General features: G+C 37.3%; 1 pseudogene; it reads left to right on the top strand.

The window, feature by feature from the left end:
* The first annotated feature begins 19528 nt into the window (after positions 1-19528).
* Positions 19529-20422, top strand: LOC113918344 (annotated as a pseudogene).
* The last annotated feature ends 711 nt before the right edge of the window (positions 20423-21133 follow it).

Here is a 21133-nt window from a genome sequence, read left to right as displayed (position 1 = left end):
TAGTCTATTAATGGACACTTAGGTTATTTCCATGTCTGGGTTATTGTGAATAATGCTGCAATTAACATGGGGATGTAGATTTCTATTTGAGATCCTATTTTCATTTCCTTTGGATATATACCCAGCAGTGGGATTGCTGGATCATATGGTAGGTCTATTTTTAAATTTTTTGGAAACTTCCATACTGTTTTCCATAGTGGCTCTACCAATTTACATTTCCTCCCAACAACGCAAAAAGGCTCACTTTTCTCCACATCCTCACCAATACTCATCTCCTGTCTTTTTGATGACAGCCATTCTTAAACGTGTGAGGTGATATCTCACTGTGGCTTTGATTTGCATTTTCCTTATTATTAGTGATGTTGATGTACCTTTTTATGTACTTTTGTCCATTTGTATATTTTCTTTGGAAAATATATGTTCAGTTCCTCTGCCCACTTATTAATTGGACTGTTTGGGGGTCTTTACTATTGAGTTGTATGAATTCTTTATATTTCCTTGGATATTAATTCTTACCAAATATATGTTTTGCAAATATTTACTCTCATTCTGTAGTTTACCTTCTCATTTTAATGATGTATTCCTTTCTTTTGCAGAAGCTTTTTAATTTGTTGTAGTCTACCTTGTTTATTTTTGCTTTTGTTGGTTTGCTATTAATGTCAAATCTAAAAAAAATCATTGCCAAGACCATTGCAAAGAGCTTACACACATGTTTTCTTCTAGCAGTTTTAAAGTTTCAGGTCTTACATTCAAGTCTTTAATCCATTTTGAGTTGATTTTGTGTAGGTTATAACACAGAGGTACAGTTTCATTTTTTTCCATGTGGCTATCTAGTTTTCCCAGCACCTTTCTTCACCGTATATTCTTGGCTCCTTTGTCATAAATTAATTAATCATATATACATGGTTTTATTTCTGGGATCTCCATTGTGTTCCATTGATCTATGTGTCTTTTTTATATTATTACCATACTGTTTTAATTCTTGTAGCTTTGAAATATAGTTTGAAATCAGATAGTTTGAGACCTCCAGCTTTGCTCTTCTTTCTCAAGATTGTTATGGCTATTGGGGGTCTTTTATGGTTCTATACAAATTTTAGGATTATTTTTTTCTCATCTATAAAAAAAATGCCATTACAATGTTGATGGAGACTGCAGTGAAGCTGTAGAATGCTTAAGGTAATTCTTAATTATTATTAATTATCTATTAACTAATAGCAATATTAATTCCTCCAATCCATGAGCACAGAATATCTTTCATTTATGTGTGTCTTCAATTTCTTTCATTAATGTCTTACAGTTTTCAGTGTACAGATTTCACCCCCTTGGTTAAATTTATTCCTAGGTATTTTATTCATTTTGATGCTATTATAAATGGGGTTGTTTTCTTAATTTCTCTTTCTAATAGTTCATTATTAGAGTATAGAAATGCAATGGAGTTTTGTATATTGATTTTGTATCCTGCAACTCTACTTCTTACTAGTAATTGGTCTGTTCGGATTTTTTATTTCATTATAATTCAGTCTTTGTAGGTTGTATGTTTCTAAGAATTTATCCATTTCTTCTAGATTGTCCAATTTGTTGCCATGTAATTGTTCATAGTATTTTCTTATAATCCTGAATTCTTATGTGGTATGAGTTTTAATGTCTCTTCTTCATTTTTAACTTTAGTCATTTGAGTCCTCTTTTTTTTCTTGGTGAGTTTAGCTAAAGGTTTGTCTAATCTGTTTATCTTTTCAAATAAAAAAAAAAAACACAACTCTTAGTTTCATTGATCTTTTCTATAATCTTTTTAGTCTCTATTTCATTTGTTTCCACTCTGATGTTTGTTATTTTCTTCCCTCTGTTAATTTTGGACTAAGTCTGCTCTTTTTTCAAGGTCCTTGGGGTGTAAAGTTAACTTGTTTATTTGAGATCTGCCTTTTTTCTTAACATAGGCATCTATCACTACAAACATCCCTCTTAGAACTGTTTTTGCTGTACCCAATAAGTTTTGGTATGTTGTATTTCCATCTTATTTGTCTCAAGATTTTCTTATTTATTAAATTTCTTCTTTGACCCATTTGATGCTCAGGAGTGTGTTATTTAATCTCCATGTATTTGTAAATTTTCCAGTTTTTTTCCAATTGATTTCTAATTTCATACCGTTGTTGTCGGAAAAACATATGTGATATGGTCTGAATCTTCTTAAATGTATTGACTTATTTTGTAATCTATTTTGGAGATTTTTCCATATGTACTTGAGAAGAATGTTTATTCTGCTGCTGTTGGACGGGATGTTCTGTAAGTGTGTTACATCTCTGTACTCTAACATGGACTTTAAATCCAGTATTTCCATATTGATTTCTTGTCTGGACAATCTAGTCATTGTTGAGAGTGAAGCAATGAAGTACTCTAGTATTATTGTTTTGCTGTCTATTTTTCCTTTTTTCAAGTGTTTATAGCACATTTATCAACATTTTAAATATATTAAGCAACAAGAAATTTTCTTTAATATGCAACAAAACATAGTGTTATTAGAGATCATTTAATCTGACCATATATCAGTTATCTATTTTCACAGTAATGCAGCATACCAACAAACCATAAAATTTCAATACTGTGCAACATTTATTTAGTTAATGTGATTCTGGTTTGGCTATGGGTTGGCCATGCTGGCCTCATTAATGGTTCTACTAATCTCAGCTGGGCTAACTCACATGTTTGCAGGTTGGCAGGCAAATATTTGACTGACATTGAAAGGTATAATTGAGGAAACTCAGCTGATCCAGCTCTGTCCTCTAGCTCAGTCATTTTCCTCCTGGAGCTAGTGTTGTTTCCTCATAGCAACAACAGAAATACAAGAAGTCAGGTAGAAATACACAAGCTATTTAAGGCCTAGGCCTGGAACTGACACATTGTATTTCAATCTCCACTGCCCCAAGAAGTTATATGACTAAATCTAAAGTCAAGAGATAGAGAAATATATGATACTCCCTCAGTGAAAGGCACTGCAAAGTCAAATAGCAAAAGACACAGAAGCAAAAAGGACTAAGGAATTAGGGCCACTGATGTGGCAGTCTACCAATGACAATAGGATTTAAAAAATTACTCATACTATTTAATAGCAAAAAAAATTACAAATACATAATTAAAAAGTAGGCGGAAGATAACAACTCACACCTGTTATAATGGCTAGTATCAACAAAGACAAGAAATAACAAGTGATGGTAAGGATGTGGAGAAAAGGGGGGGGCACCTGGGTGGCTCAGTCATTAAGTGTCTGCCTTTGGCTCAGGTCATGATCCCAGAGTCCTGGGATTGAGCCCTGCATCAGGCTACCTGCTCTACGGGAAGCCTGCTTCTCCCTCTCCCACTCCCCCTGCTTGTGTTCCTGTTCTTGCTCTGTCTCTCTATGTGAAATAAATAAATAAATCTTAAAAAAAAAGAGGATGTGGAGAAAAGGGAACAATTGTGCACTATTGGTGGGAATGCAAACTGGTGCAGCCACTGTGGAAAACAGTATGGGGGTTCCTCAAAAAAATTAAAAATAAAACTACTATATGATTCTGCAATTCCACTTCTGGGTACTTATTCAAAGAAAATGAAAATGTTAACTTGAAAAGATACATGAGTCTCATATTCATTGCAGCATTATTTACAATAGCCAAGATATAGAAACAACTTAAGTGTCTATCAATAAATGAATGGGTAAACAAAATGTAAGGGAGATATATAATGGAATATTATTCAACCATAAAAAGAATAAAATCTTGCCATTTGCAACAACATTATGGTATATGAGGGTATTATGCTAAGTGAATCAGTCAGAGAAAGAACCATGCCTGATGATCTCACTTATATTTGCAATCTTAAAAAAAAAAAAAAAGCTTATGGATTCAGAGAACAGATTAGTAGTTGCCAGAGGTAGGGGGTAGGGAATAGATAAAATGGGTGAAGGGGATCAAAAGATATAAACTTCCAATTATAAAATAAAAAGTCATGGGGAGGTAATGTACAACATGGGCAACAACAGTTAATAATGCTGTATTGCACATTTGAAAACTACTAAGAGATTAAATCTTAACAGTTCTCACAAGAAAAAACATTTGTAACTATGTATGGTGATGGATGTTAACTAGATTTACTGTGGTGATCATTTTGCAATATATATAAATATCAAGTCATTGTGTTGTAAACCTGAAGCTAATATAATACTAGATATATATATATATATGTGTGTGTGTAAAATACCTCAATAAAAAATTAATGACAAACAACAGACTAATCTTACCAAAGGTAGGAACATCATACATTGCATCAGTGTATCTATCTACCTATTCATCCATCCATCCATCCATATACTCCCACCAAATGATAGATAGATATTTATCTAAACTTAATTAGTTAAATTTGTTTAACAAACAAAAAACAAAACAGTACTTTTAATAAACTTAGGAAGACAAAAATACTCCCACACCCTAATAAAGAATTACTAAGTCAAATTAATAGCTTGCATGATACAAGTGAAACATTAGAAGAATCTGATTATAATATTTATACATGTTTATATTTTCAAGATTTCAAATAATATTTTTAAAACCAGAAAACATGGTAGATGAGATATTTAAAATACCTAAGAAATTTTTCTAAATGTACAATTGCCTACTTTCACTAAAATAAAAAAAATGTATAGAATAAAGATTTTTGGTTTGTACTGCATGTGTTTTTTTAAATAATATATTCTCTGAATTAAATTGATAGGAAAATAACAGGAGGGGTTCGGGTGTAGAGGTAACATGATCATAATGCTGTAAAGAAAGATTTTCAGAACATGTTTCATAATGTTTTGCTAGTAAATATAAAAATCATTTCCAATTGTTATGGTAATACTCCACGTATTCTTGTCCTTAGTTTTTTTCCCTGGTTTAGGAACTTAACATTTCAGAATAATTTTCACAAGGTTACCCATTCTATGTGTGCCAATAAATGTAATTGTATTTATTTCAGAAGGCATAGTTAAATTTATGGAAGTAAAACAACACTGTTTTTATTTATAACCATGGTAAATTTTAATACTGAGTTTACTCTAGCAGTGCATAATGTGATGGCTGATGTATTTAACATGATTATGATTCAATGTAAACCCAAGGGGATTCCTCAAGAACCCTTTTCCCTCCAGTGTTTCCATTTGTAGTTTAGTGAGAGGGAACTGAATTAGAAATCAAAGGACATGGGCAAACACTCAGCCAGGAAGCAATGCTTCCCCTGGGCATCCATTGTTCCAGGGATTGACCTTTATCATAGCACTTCCCAGAGTCTTCTGCATTTGCTGATTTATTCATCCGTGTTCCCACTACACAGTTAGAGCTTTAATCTCAGATCCTGGCTTATTTGTCTTCCTAACAATATGGCCTAGCAAGGTGCTCAACAGCTCTTTGTTAAATGAGTGAGAAAACAAAATATGTGTTGTTGAACAATGCCTTGGATTTATTTCCTTGATGGGAAAGAAGCAGCTCAGAACTGGCAAGTCATCCATATTGTTTGATATGTATTTTATATGTTTTATGCCAAGGACAAAAGGGACTGTTCTATCCACTTGTTTTGGCCCATTTATCATAATATTAGTCTGCTATTTCTATTACTTTTTTGACACCAATAAGGCACAGATTGATTCCCATTTATCTTGGCATCTCCAATTCTGAAAAAGTGTTCACTTCCATAAATTAATAATTGAAAAAATTAATATCTAGAAGTAATAGATGTTCTTGGTGTGCCACTCACATCCACTTCACCTGGTGAGTGTGCTCAGCCCCTACCTGCTATTAGTGTTGGTTGCTAATTGTTCATAATTGGCCTTTTCTCTAAGCAACTGCTTTTGGCATCCATGAGCCACCTTACCAAAGAGGTGACAAGCTGAGTATAATGAATGACTGACCTGTCTCAAGAAGGGGCCAAGTCTACAGTGTAAATCATGTTCTAGAGCTCTCATGGAATCAACCAGAAGCTGGTTTCTAGTTCAGACCATATCCTTCACCTGCCCCCTTTTTTTTCTTCATTCCCCATCTCCTCAAAGCCCCTCCCCAAAAAGACTTTGCACAAAAATATCTGCCCTGGAACTAATCTAAGACACCATTTCAATGTTGTTTTTTCTTATTTTTATTAAACTTGTTTTTTTTAATTGTATATTGCAGTTGTAAGAAATAATACAAAGACAAGTTCCTCTTCCAGCAAGCATGAGGAGCTCCACTGAGCCTCTGCCCGGTGAAACTGATGAAAAAATATTTTTAAAAAATAAGATCTCTTAAAATGGCTCTATGGCTATACAGGAAATTAAGATACATTTATTCAAGAAAATCTACTAAAACTCTAAGAACTGTGAGAATCTGCATTGGAAACAGACCTGTGCCCTCCCTCTACCCTACAAGCTCAGTGAGATGGAAACTCCACTCTGGACTGGTACAGCCCAGAGCACAGGGACCCCTCCATGCAGCTCCCAGAGAGCTGTTTTTCCAGAAAGGGTGAATATCAGTATTTCTCATCCTGCCTCAGGATAGTATTTTTAAAATCAGAAAACACATGATTGCCACTGACACCTGGTGGGTATATTTGGCCTCATTGACACTGTGTGATCAAAGTCTTAACTCTCCATCAAGCCTCCTCTGACCCCACACCAGTGGAGAAGAAAGGAGCACCTCATTATAGTCTGTCAGTGTGGAATCCAGGCTGTCCAGACAGTGGGGAGCTCATTACTAGTTCACGGAGATGGAAGTCCCAGGTCTCTGCTTGTCATACATGGACACCAACCCATCTAGTATTGGGATGCCTCAGTATAGCCTCATTAGGATGGAAGTCCAGGCCCCCACCTAGCCCCTGCTGGCATGGATAAGGGTGGCATTCGTCTGGTGTAGAACCATTGCCATAAATTTTTTTCTGTCTTGCTAGGATGTCCCTTTCCTAATCCTTTGGCTAGAGAGAATAGGCTTTAGTTGGAGTTTTGTGTGTGTGTGTGCCTGTTGGCATTTTCAGTTTGCTGGCTTCTTCTTCAGATCCAAGCCTCGGATATAGGAGGCCAAAAGAAAACTCAGGGAAATTACATCATTCCTCATGTCCCAAAGTTCCTATCTAGTCTGCCTTCTTCTCTCCACCATTCAGTCTTCTTATGTTTGTTTTGCATATAACGTCCAAGGCTTTTTAATGGTACTTAGCAAGAAGAATAGAGAAAAGTGTGGCTTGTTCCATATTCCTGGAAGCAGAAGCCCCCTGCTGAATAGTTTTCTAACTAATCAGACCTACAACTTGTCTGAAGCTATCATAACAAAAGAAAAAAGTTAAGGGGTGTATGTCTTTAGGCCACAAAGGATACTGCCACTTATTAACATCATTGATCTTTTCATGTTTTTGTTTTTCTTAGATTATGAAATTCTATTTAGAATGTTTTGCTATGACAACATAGTCCTTACTGAGGATTTTGACATTTCCTTTTTTTCCTCCTCTTGTCCTACAAAGTAGATGAAGATACCAAAGCTTTCTATAGAATGGACAAACAAAAGATCAAATATCTGTTGTGTAGATACCAAGTGGCAGGCACTGTATTGAGTAGAAGAGTTGTCTAAAGAATTTATCTTACAGGTAAGAAAAATTTGCTCATTGAATTTAATTTACATGCTTGTAAAGGCTAGATCCTAAATTTGAACCCAAGTCTAACTTAAACCAAAACCTAATTCTGCATGACCTTGAAAATTTACTTGGCCTCTTCCACTTTTTTTTTTTTTACAATATCTGAAATGAAAATACAGCTAACCTTTGAACAACAGGGGGTTTGAACTGTGTGGCTCCACTTATACACAGATTTTTTATAGTACAATACTGTAAATATATTTTCTCTTATAATTTTCTTAAGGACATTTTCTTTTCTCCAGCTTACTTTATTATGAGAATACAGTATGTAATAAATATATAAAAATATATGTTAATTTACTATTTATGTTATTGATAAGGCTTCCCATCAAAGGTAGGCTATTAGTAGTTAAGTTTTTGGGGAGTTAAATATTATACATGGATTTTTACTGTATGAGGTCTTGGCATCCCTAACCTCTGCACTGTTCAAGGGTCAACTGTAATACCTATTTCATAAGATTATTAGGAAGAATAAATTAATTGACATATGTGAAAGAGCTTTAGAATTTATAAAGTATTTGAAAATGGGCACAGTGGTTACCATAAAAAGTCATTTCCCTAACCTATCAGCAGGACTTGTATAGCCATGATGACCAATATGTAGTAGGGCCCTAGAGTTTAAGTTCTTGGGATCTGGAGCAGATTGCTTAGACTCTAATTCTAGATACTGGATATTGTCTTTAGACAAATTATGTAAATTCTTAGAGACTCAGTTTCCTCATCTATAAAATAAAGATAATATATTACCCATGCCATTTGGTTGTTATGAAGATTAAATGAGTTAATACATATAAAGAATTTAGTATAGTACCTGCTTCATGATTAGTGCTTAATAAATTAGCTATTAGCATTAACTAATAATATAACTGCTGGGTTGTTTTTTTTTTTTTTTCCCACTGAGTCATCCAGAAATAATGACTCAAGTTTTTGAATCATCCTACAAGAGTCAGGGTGCAGTCAGGGCCACAGAACAAGTGAGTACAACAATCTCCTGGAGCCATCTCAGGTCTGTAGAAAAACAACTCAATAGAGAATTTGGAGTCTAAGTTAAAATCCCACAAGGGGCAGGAAAGCATTAAGCCTTTGCATAATCCTTTAGCACTGCTTACTTACATGGAGCTGCTGATTTAAATGGTGTGGAGAAAATATTTTGGAACTATTTTCACAGGATTTGATTCATTGCTTCTGTCAAGTTAAGCTACAGTGTGTCTTCAAAATCAACACATCTACCTTGTATGTCTCTCTCCATCATGTTCTTTATTAAGATGCTCTGGCAGGGTTAATAAAGTGTTTATATTTGAATTGTTATATTTGTCAATCAAATGTAGTCTTCAGTCAATCACTTAGCAAGTTTAAGATGGAAGAGGGGCAAAAGCAGCTAAAATGATTTGGCTGACACATTGTATATGAACTCTATTCAAGGAACAGGTTAAAAATGTATTTGCTATACTCAGTTAAGTTTAGGACAAAGAGTTTGTCCTCTTAAACCAGCCACTAGATAACTCAGATGACTCCACCATTTTTCCTCTTCTTTTCAGGATTTATGTAAGTACATATATTAAGACGTCTCTCCCATTCAGGTTAGTATAGTTTTGACTGAAAATATCAATGTATCTGTATTATGAAACAACCATATTATATTATTACCTTCATTATCATCAAAAGAATTTATTATGTGAGTACATAATACGTAATTTAAAATATTACCAGGTTAATGCAACCATGTTAAACTGTACGAGGAATCAGGTTTGTTTGTGCCATGCTCACCTTTCATAATTTGTGACTTAAGTAAGTTACTTCGCTTCTGTGAGTCTCCTGTTTTTTATTCTGTAAAATGGACTTTGGCTTCTTTATCCTCATGCTTCTCTCCCTCCAATTCCAAGCAACATCTATAACATAATACCAGTGTGATTTTTGTACCTATAGATCAGGTCATATTAACCAAACAGTTTAAAATCCTTCAGTAATTCTTTATCGCTGCAAAAATGAGGTTCGATTGATTTGAGAGCACCTTGTGATCTGTAATCTGCCATTTTTATGTCCCACCTTCTCCACATATGCATATATATGTGTATATATATATATATATATATATATATATATATCTCACATTTTAATCCTTTTGTGGTAACCAGCTTTTTCTAACATGACCATTCTCTTCTTGTATGTGAACATTTGTAAATAAACCATCCTTCTTCTCAATATGTCACTTGAAAATCTCTTTCTCATTCTTCCTCTCCAAGCCCTACTTACTCTATGTTCCAATGCTTCCTTGAACATACTTATATATATTTCCACTTTCACACATGTCATTATAAAAAATCTATATATTATACTTCCCCATTAAATTCTGAGTCCCATTTAAGTAAGAAACAACGTTCTGTCCATTTGGATTTTTCATAATGTCAACTATAGTAGATTATTCATTGTATTGTATAATTCATGATGAAGAAATAGCTGTCATATCAGTCCCAACCACTGAATTAAGCATCTCAAAAACAAACAAACAAACAAACAAAACCTATTTAGCCTAAAAAAGCCAGTAAAGAAGACAGAATAAATTCTTAAACAAACAAATAAACAAACAAAACAAAACACCCAAAGGAAGATAAAAATGAAGCAGGGAAAAAAAATTGACCAATAGAATGCAAAGATCACAATGATAGATTTAACTCCAGCCACATAATAATTACATTAAATATAAACAGTCTGAATACTCAAATGCAAAACTTTTCAGAATGGATAAAAAAACAAGACCCAACTATATGTTATTTATAAAATACACTTTAAATATTTTATATATATACATATATATAAATATTATATAAGCATAGAAAGATTGTAAATAAAAGAATGGAAACAGATATACATGCAAACTCTAAGCATAAAAGGAAGTACATGAGACAATATTAATATAAAAGATATCAAAACAAGGAATATGAACAGAGATAAAGAAGGTCATTTCTTAACAGTAAAAGAACCAATTCTATAAGAAAATCCATTTTGCAGGTGAGGAAACTGAAGCTCCAGGAGAATAAGCAATATAAAGAGGAATTAGAAAGGTTAGGAATGAAAGTTGTCTGCATGAATCCAATATTCATTCTATCCAATGTGCCATGCTGCCTGTGACTCAACATACCAATAATTGAAGCAATAAATGAACAAACATAATTGCTAGGGTCCTTTTCATCTCCCAAAGCTCAGGAGTTTATTTTCTTTTCTCTTTCCAAAGCACTCCCTGCCCTATGATCTCCACTGTCTTATGAGTCTTAGAGAGAAGAGGCAGTTTTCAAATCCCACATATGTGCAGATAATTCCTGCTGATAGCAATCGGTCTGCAATAATTTGTGGTTGGTCGATTTACTGATTTTCTTTCTCACAAATTTGATGTCCTCATAACTGCAGTAGAATAGTCTTGTAAGTAATATCTGTTTTCAGAAAGACAGAGATAAGCTTCAGAAATTCCATAGTTATTCATTTCTATATGTTAGCATTTATTGGTTTGATGAAAGATTTACTCCTAAAGATGCTGCAGAAAGATGTATTTGCTATAGTACTGGCCTAACCAGGAGAGAAACAAGACAAAGAATTTTTATTTGTGAAGTTTCTCTGAATCCAGTGTCTCAGAGCAGTACATTGGCATTGATTAATTTGAGCTCAGAATAAGTATTGGAGCATTCAAAGTTATCTAAGACTATCTGCTGAAAACTCTAATAAAGCTTCTCTTTCAAACTTCTTTTTAAAAGCTTTACCACTAAAACACTGTTTGAACATCATTGGAGAAGTATGAAGTCTTTCCAATTTCTTCAGAGTTGTGATGTTCAACTTCATTATCATAAAGTTCATTTCAGTGCTAAAATTACCCAAAGTTGTGAGATCGAGTTCCCCCATTGTAGAATCCTGGCTGTACTGCCTTTGCCATTTAAGATTCATATGGAGAGACAATGTGAAATTGTGGTTAAGTGGCTAGACCTTTAAATTAGAGAGAACTGAATTGGATTCCTAGTTATGTTACTATCAGTATGACTTTTGATAGGCATCAACTCCTTTAAATCTCGGCTTCCTTCTCTGTAAAATGGTGAACATAATACACCCAACTTGGCAAATGAGATATTTTATGCAGATTGCCTAGCACAGTATTTAACACAAAGAAAGCACTTAACACATAGTATTTTGAAACACAGAACAGAATGAAGTTGACTCAGCACGTTGGAATCATTTGTTGCAGTGTTGCTGGTATGGAGATGTCCCTTGATGTGACTGGCTAGACTACATCATGGTGGTGAAGTTGGTCTTGCAGTGAGCTGCCCCAGCTTCTGTGGAAATACTTATGCTATACACTGAATTCAGAACATACTGTTTTGAAAAATGGATGAATCAACAGGAGATAGAAGAGTTTGAGGTTTTCTTTTAGGAGGAAAGTTGCAAGTGATCTCAAACTTTATCTCTAATTACTCCCAGTCACTGACAGACATAACGTGGGAGAACTTGGACATTCTGTAAGTGGCAAAAAATTAGATCTCAGAAACTTAAAAAACATCAGAATTCATTCTAAAAGTACATTAGACACAGTGAAACATTTTTTATTGGTAAAATTCTTTAAAAAAAATTTCCATCATGCTGGAAAATAAGAAACCATGAAAGACCATAAGGAATACCATGGTCATACCATCTCCATGTGCCTATGTTTTTCTTACCACCCACATGAAATTATATGTTCATTTTGACACTTCCACATTTTTAAAAGATTTATGTATTTGTTTTAGAAAGAGAGAGAGAGAATGGGGTTTAGGGCAGAGGGAGATGGGGAGAGAGAACCTCAAGCAGGCTCCCCTGAGCTTGGAGCCCAACACAGGGCTTGATCCATGACCCCAGGATCATGATCTGAGCTGAAACCAGGAGTCAGACACTCAACCAACTGAGCCACACAGGTGCTCCAACACTCCCACATTTTTAATTGCTTGTTAATATGCTTTCTTATTACACACCTGTGTAATATTGCAGCTTTTACCAATTGAGATTTTTTTCTTGACAACTATGTTATCCATAATAGTTGCTCTTAATCTTATGAACAACCTTATTGATATCTCTTTTTCCATCTCCCTCCTCTTCTCCCAACTCTCTCCATATATTTGCTCCATATCTCTCTCCTCATCTCTCATCCATCAGAGAGGGTTGGATAGATTATAGCAATAACTGGCAATTCCTTCCCATCCCACATCTACAGTCTTGCAACATGACTTTGAAGGTCTTCCCATAATGTGGTGAAGTCAGTTTCTCTACCACTTAGGATTGGTCTTGTGGCTGTGAAGCAGGGACTTTATAAGTGCTTGTGGATTATTGCTTATAGGAAGATGGAATAGATGTACTTTTCCCTGTTCTTCCCACTAAATACCATTATAAACCCTGAATATTATGCATAAAACAATCATAAGAGGACTCTGAAAGATGAAGAAAAGAAGGTAGATTGGTTAGAGACTCCAGAACCCAAGCATGGCATAGTAGTGAGTACCTGAATTTTCTTTTTGGCCTCATGTATCCCAAACTTGGAGCTTAAGAGCTGGAAATTTAAAAATGCTAACTGGTACAGACAAAAGCCCCAACAAAAACTTTCTCTCTGTATAAAACGAAAAGCGAAACCTAGCAAGACAGAAAACTTTTAGACAGTAAACACTTTTTTTCTGGCCAAACATCATAGAAACAACTGTGATACCTGCCCATCCCCTACCCCTCCCCACCCACCCCCCGGCCGGCCATGTCAGCAAACAGCAAGGGGAGAGCCTAGACCTGCACCCATAACAAGCTGTAACAAATTGTCCCATGTCCCTTTTGGTGTAGTGTCATAAAAGTATGAGTAAGGGGATGTCTGGGTGGCTCAGTCAGTTAAGTGTCCGCCTTCACCTCAGGTCATGATCCCAGGGTCCTGGGAGTCCCAAGTCAGGCTCCTTGCTTGGCATGGAGCCTGTTTCCCCCTCTGCCTGCCACACCCATGCTTGCGCTCGCTCTCTCTCTCTGACAAATGAATAAATAAAATCTTTTAAAAAAAATATGAGTAGGGAGCTAGGACTTTTATCCATAGAGCATCAATTAGACATCCACCAATATACCTCAGCAGAATGTGAAGATCACATAGGGAGCATGGACTTCCACCTTCCCACCTTTACCCGGCAGTAATGAGGCATCTTTCTCTCTCTCTGATTAAGCTGTGTCAGAGGAAGTCAAAACTTCTACCATCATCCAGTATTAACTACATTAGCACCACTCCTTGTGAGGTCAGTGAAGGACATATGAGAAGCAGTAAAACATGTTCCTACATGGAAACCTAGTGAAGAGACTTAGTGGAGAAACAGAACTCCCAGCCTCCCCCGCAGTAATGAGGATTCTCCCCAATTACTGTTTCAATTGAAAATCACTAATAAAAAGAAAAAGAAAGATCTTACAATGAATTTAAAAAAGACATCAATAGAAATCAATACTAAGAGAGAAATTAGAATAATCTAACAATGATTTTTTTTCTTATTCAAATAAATTTATTTTACTTAAAACCAAGGGAACTGTAATGACTTAAATACAGGCTTAAATGAGAGACAAAAGCCCACAGTGATTAGTCTAAAGCATTTGTTATATATTTTAGTATATATAAATAATCTTTAAAATTGCATATCTTTTGATTCATATATATTATACTTACCAGAATAAAATAAAATTAAAAAAATAAATAAATAGATTAAAGGGAAAAATGAAGGGGGTGGAAATCAGAGGGGAAGAGGAACCATGAGAGACTATGGACTCTGAGAAACAAACTGAGGGTTCTAGAGGGGAGGGTGGGTGGGTGGATGGGTTACCCTGGTGATGGGTATTAAAGAGGGCATGCATTGAATGGAGCACTGGGTGTTATAACAATGATTTTTTAAACAATTTTCATAAAAATGTTTCAACATGGAATTGAAACAATGAAACAAATGAAAAAAAAGAGAGTTCGGCAAAGAAATATAGTATATATAGAAAAACCAAATGGAGGGGGGTGGAGCAAGATGGCAGAGGACTAGGAGACCTGGATGTCATCTGGTCTCAGGAATTCAGCCGGATAGGGATCAAACCATCATTGTGAACACCTACAAACTAAACAGGAGATCAAAGAAAAGAATAGCAACAACTCTCTGAACAGAAAAGCGACCACTTTCTGGAAGGTAGGACGTGCAGAGAAGTGAATCCGAGGCGATATTCAGGAGGATAGACGGCGGGGGAGGGGGCCTCTGTCGGCTGCTTCTGGCAAGTGATAGAGCCGTGGAGCAAAAATTGGGACTTTCAGAAGTTGGCTCCACTGAAGGATGTCACTCCAGTGGCTAAGCGGGGGATGGAACACTCATGGGATAGTGTGGCCTCAGTACTCTCGGGGTCACAGAAAGACTGAGGGTGCCTGAGCGCAGCAGAGCTCCTGGGTATCAGAGCAGGGAAGCCGGCTGCAGAGACGGAGCCGAGGTGCGGGCTCTCAGTTCTGGATTGCCATAAACCGTGATCCGCCGCACACTCAAGCCCCTGCTCCTCCAGCAGGGACCCAACAAGCAGCAGATCCAGGGAGACCCCTTCCTCCCCTGGGAGGAGTGGCGCGGGAGTGCACCACAGGGATCTGCTGGGTTTGGAGACTCCACACCAAGTCGGGTGCCAGAGATAGAAATGCTCGGTCACAGGCCGGGTGAGCACGGAGTGCGGCCAGAGACCTGGGAGACGGGAGTGATTGACTGCTTTTCTCTGGGGGCGCACTGAGGAGCGGGGCCCCGAGTTCTCGGCTCCTCCGGGGCAGAGATTGGGAGGCCGCCATTTTCACTCTCGTCCTCCAAAGTTATATGGAAATCTTGCAGGGAACAAAAGCTCCCAAGAGCAAACTCAAGCAGATTACTTAGCCGGGCCGCGGCAAGGATGGGGCAATTCCGCCTCCGGCAAAGACATTTGGGAACCATGGCAACAGGCCCCTTCCCCAGAAGATCAGCAACAACAGCCAGCCAAGACCAAGTTTACCGATCAAGGAGAACGGGAGAACTCCAGCGCTAGGGGAATACTGCACATACAATTCATGGCTTTTTACCATGATTCATTAGTCTTTCAAAGTTAATTTTTTTATTTTTAACTGTCTTTTTTTTTTAATTTTTCTTTTTCCCTTTTTCAACCAACATCTTATCAATCCCTTTTTTTAAAAAACATTTTTATTTTTCATTTTTAGAATCATATTCTATCCCTTCATAGTAGATACTCTTATTTTTGGCATATATATATATAAGTTGTTCTCTCTTAAAAATTTTGAGATACAGTTTCTTCTAACAGATCAAAATATACCCTAAATCCCTAGTGTATGGTTTGTTCTAGTTTCCTGCCTGAGACATTCTCTCCCCCTTTTTTTTTCTATCTTACTTTTTTTTTTTTAGTCCTCTTCTTTCTTTTTTCAAACAACTTCTTATCAATTCCTTTTATAAAATTTTTTATAATTTTCATCTTTAGTGTCATATTCCATCCCTTCATCGTATCAACCCTTATTTTGTACATATATAAGTCTTTCTTTAAAATTTTGGGAGGCAGTTTCTTCTAACAGACCAAAATACACCAAAAATCTAGTGTGTGGCACTGATCTATGCACCAGCCTGATCATATTTGACCATATTCTGTTTCTTTTTGTTTTGTTCTGTTTTTGTTTGTTTTTATCTTTTTCTTTTTTTCTCTTTCTTTTTTCTTTCTTTCCCTTTCTTTTGCCCTGGTTTCAGGTCTTTTCTGATTTCTTTCGAGTATATTTTCTGAAGACATTGTTACACTGTTAGCATTTTGGTCTCTCATTCATCTAATCTCCTCTGGACAAAATGACAAGATGTAAAAAAATCACCTCAACAAAAAGAACAAGAGGTAGTACTGTCTGCCAGGAACCTACTCAATATGGACATTAGTATGATGTCGGACCTAGAGTTCAGAATCATGATTTTAAAGATACTAGCTGGGCTTGAAAAAAGCATGGAAGATACTAGAGAAACACTTTCTGGAGAAAGAAAAGAATTAAAATCTAACCAAGTCAAAATCAAAAAGGCTATTAGAGGTGCAATAAAAAATGGGGGCACTAACTGCTAGGATAAATGATGCAGAAGAGAGAATCAGCAATATAGAAGATCAAATGATGGAAAATAAAGAAGCTGAGAAAAAGAGAGATGAACAACTCCTAGATCAAGAGGGCAGAATTTGAGAGATAAGTGATACCATAAGATGAAACAACATTAGAATAATTGGGATCCCAGAAGAAGAAGAGAGAGACAGGCAGAAGGTATATTGGAGCAAATTATAACAGAGAACTTCCCTAATGTGGGGAGGAAACAGGCATCAAAATCCAGGAGGCACAGAGAACCCCTCTCAAAATCAATACAAATAGGTCAATACCCCAACATCTAATAGTAAAACTTATGAGTCTCAGAGACAAAGAGAAAATCCTGAAAGCAGCTCGGGAGAAGAGATATGTAACCTACAATGGTAGAAATATTAGATTGGCAACACACCTATCCACAGAGACCTGGCAGGCCAGAAAGGACTGGCATGATATCTTCAGAGCACTAAATGAGAAAAATATGCAGCCAAGAATACTATATCCAGCTAGGCTGTCATTGAAAATAGGAGAGATAAAAAGCTACCAGGACAAACAAAAACTAAAGGAATTTGCAAACACAAAACCAGCCCTCCAAGAAATATTGAAAGGGGTCCTCTAAGCAAAGAGAGAGCCTAAAATCAGGATAGACTAGAAAGGAACACAGACAATATACAGTAACAGTCACCTTACAGGCAATACAATGGCACTAAATTCATATCTTTCAATGGTTACCCTGAATGTAAATGGGCTAAATGCCCCAATCAAAAGATACAGGCTATCATATTGGATAAAAAAAAAACAAAACAAGACCCATTGATATGCTGTCTACTAGAGACTCATTTTAGACCCAAAGACACCCCCCAGATTGAAAATGAGGGGGTGGAAAACCATTTACCATGCTAATGGACACCAAAAAAAGCTGGGGTGGCAATCCTTATATCAGACAAATGAGATTTTAAACCAAATACTGCAATAAGAGATGAGGAAGGACACTATATCCTACTTGAAGGGTCTATCCAACAAGAAGATCTAAGAATTGTAAATATCTATGCCCCTAACATGGGAGCAGCCAATTATATAAGGCAATTTATAACAAAATCAAAGAAACTCATTGACAACAATACAATAATAGTGAGGGACTTTAACACCCCCCTATTTGAAATGGACAGATCATCTAAGCAAAAGATCAACAAGGAAATAAAGACTTTAAATGACACACTGGACCAAATGGACTTCACAGACATATTCAGAACATTCCATCCCAAAGCAATGGAATACATATTCTTCTCTAGTGCCCATGGAACATTCTCCAGAATAGATCACATCCTAGGTCACAAATCAGGTCTCAACTGGTACCAAAAGATTGGGATTATTGCCTGCATATTTTCAGACCACAGTGCTTTGAAATTAGAACTCAATCACAAGAGGAAAGTAGGAAAGAATTCAAATACATGGAGGCTAAAGAGCATCCTACTAAAGAATGAGTGGGTCAACCAGGAAATTAAAGAAGAATTAGAAAAATTCATGGAAACCAATGAAAATGAAAACACAACTGTTCAAAATCTTTGGGATACAGAAAGGCAGTCCTAAGAGGAAAGTATATAGCAATACAAGCCTTTCTCAAGAAACAAGAAAGGTCTCAAATACACAACCTAACCCTACACCTAAAGGAGCTAGAGAAAAAACAGCAAATAAAGCCTAAACCCAGCAGAAGAGAAATAATAAAGATCAGAGCAGAAATCAATGAAATAGAAACCAAAAGAACAGTAGAACAGATCAACGAAACTAGGAGGTGGTTCTTTGAAAGAATTCACAAGATTGATAAACCCCTGGCCAGACTTATCAAAAGAAAAGAGAAATGACCCAAATCAACAAAATCATGAATGAAAGAGGAGAGATCACAACCAACACCAAAGACATACAAACAATTCTAAGAACATATTATGAGCAACTCTATGCCAGCAAATTAGAGAACCTGGAAGAAATGGGTGCATTCCTAGAGATGTATCAACTACCAAAACTGAACCACGAAGAAATAGAAAACCTGAACAGACCTACAACCACTAAGGAAATTGAAGGAGTCATCAAAAATCTCCCAACAATCAAAAGCCCAGGGCCAGATGGATTCCCAGGGGAATTCTACCAAACATTTAAAGAAGAATTAATACCTATTCTTGTGAAACTGTTCCAAAAAATAGAAATGGAAGGAAAACTTCCAAACTCATTTTATGAGGTCACCATTACCTTGGTCCCCAAACCAGAAAAAGACCCCATCAAAAAGGAGAATTACAGACCAATATCCTTGATGAACATGGATGCAAAAATTCTCACCAAAATAGTAGCCAATAGGATCCAACAGTAAATTAAAAGGATCATTCACCACTACCAAGTGGGATTTATTCCTAGGCTGCAAGGTTGGTTCAATATCCACAAATCAATCAATGTGATACAATACATTAACAAAAGAAAGAACAAGAATCATATGATCCTCTCAATAGATGCAGAAAAAGCATTTTTCAGGGCTTTGTGGCGTGGAGCGACCGCCGAGGCAACAAGTGTGCCGTGGAACTACTACTCCCAGAGCAGCCCAGGCCTTCCATCTCCGCCCCACAGCGCTCTCAGGTGCCAAGCACTACAACTTCCGGCCTGCCGTGAACTTGATGGCCAAGCCTCTGGGGCGGTGTCCAGCCCTCCCGCCTGCCCCGCTCTCCCGCTCCGTCCCCGCCGCTGCCCCCGCCACTGCCCCCGCCGCGCGCGGAGCAGGGAGCCATGGAGGAGACGACGCCCCTGGGCTGCAGCAAGCCGCACCTGGAGAAGCTGACCCTGGGGATCACCCGCATCCTAGAATCTTCCCCAGGTGTGACAGAGGTGACTATCATAGAGAAACCACCTGCTGAACGTCATATGATTTCTTCATGGGAACAAAAAAATAACTGTGTGCTACCTGAGGATGTGAAGAATTTTTACCTGATGACCAATGACTTCCACATGACATGGAGTGTGAAGCTGGATGAGCACTCCATTCCATTGGGCAGCATGACAATTAACAGCATCGCACAACTGACTCAACTCAACCAGTCTTCGGTGTATTCACTCCCAAATGCACCAACTCTGGCAGACCTGGAGGATGATGCACTTGAAGCCAGTGAGAACCAGCCAGAGAAGCCTCACTTTGATTCTTGCAGTGTGATATTTGAGCTGGATCCTTGCAATGGGAATGGGAAGGTTTGCCTTGTCTACAAAAGAGGGAAACCAGCGTTAGCGCAAGACGCTGAGATCTGGTTCCTGGACAGAGCGTTATACTGGCATTTTCTCACCGATTCCTTCACTGCTTACTATCGCCTGCTCATCACGCACCTGGGCCTGCCACAGTGGCAGTAGGCCTTCACCAGCTATGGCATTAGCCCACAGGCCAAGCAGTGGTTCAACATGTATAAACCCATCCCCTACAACACAGACCTACTTGCAGAAGAGACCAACTGCTTCGTGAACAAGCTGGATCCCAGCAAAGTGTTCAAGGGCAAGAACAAGACCTTAATCCCCAAAAAGAAAGGGCCAGTCCAGCCTGCAGGTGGCCAGAAAGGGCCCCTGGTTCCTCCCTCCACCTCTAAATCCTCTTCTAGCCCTGGAAACCCTGTCCGGAAATGAGCACCCCAACCTCCCCACCAGCCCTACAGCAACGATTTCCATGCACAGATGGCCCAAGCCTCAGATTCTGTGAGTGGTACCATAGGCCTTTTCCCATCTGCATGAGCCATATTCTAGGCCTTTTACTCCCGTTGGCATTAGCCAGGAGTTCAAGGGCATACTCAGGTCTCCCCCAGAGTCCTTTCCTCAGCCCTTGCCTCTGAAAGCTGTGGAGAGTTTCAGAACTTGTTTAAGTAGTTAAATAGAGCTGCTAAGAGCTTTCCTCTCTTTCCACCCCCAACTGTCTACACCCCTCAGCAGTGATTAGAGAAATCCCCTGAAGAAACCACTGATTTTGACCCATGAGGCATTAGAACTGTGCTGTTCAGTTGGTAATAACTAGCCAAAGGTGGCTGTATAAATAAAAAACTCAGTTTGTCAGTTGCATTAGACACATTGTGAGTATTCATGTAGCTAGTAGCTTCTGTATTCAACAACAGAGATAATGGAACATTTCCATCATCACAGAAAGTTCTGTTGGGCAGCACTGCATTAGAATATTTTCATGCTGTCCTTACTCAGATCAGTTCATTTTTGTTAGAGAATGTGGATACCTTAATTTGATGGGTCATAATGTTCCATGGAAATTCTTGAAGGTACAATTGTGTATGTTCTTTTTATTTTTCATAATTCTCACTGGTCCTTTATCAGTTCCAAAAAAAAAAAAAAAGC

The sequence above is a fragment of the Zalophus californianus genome, chromosome 1 (genome assembly GCF_009762305.2).
Source record: "Zalophus californianus isolate mZalCal1 chromosome 1, mZalCal1.pri.v2, whole genome shotgun sequence".
Lineage (NCBI taxonomy): Eukaryota > Metazoa > Chordata > Mammalia > Carnivora > Otariidae > Zalophus > Zalophus californianus.
The sequence above is the reverse complement of the archived record's forward strand: the minus strand, read 5'-3'. Positions and strand labels throughout refer to the sequence as shown.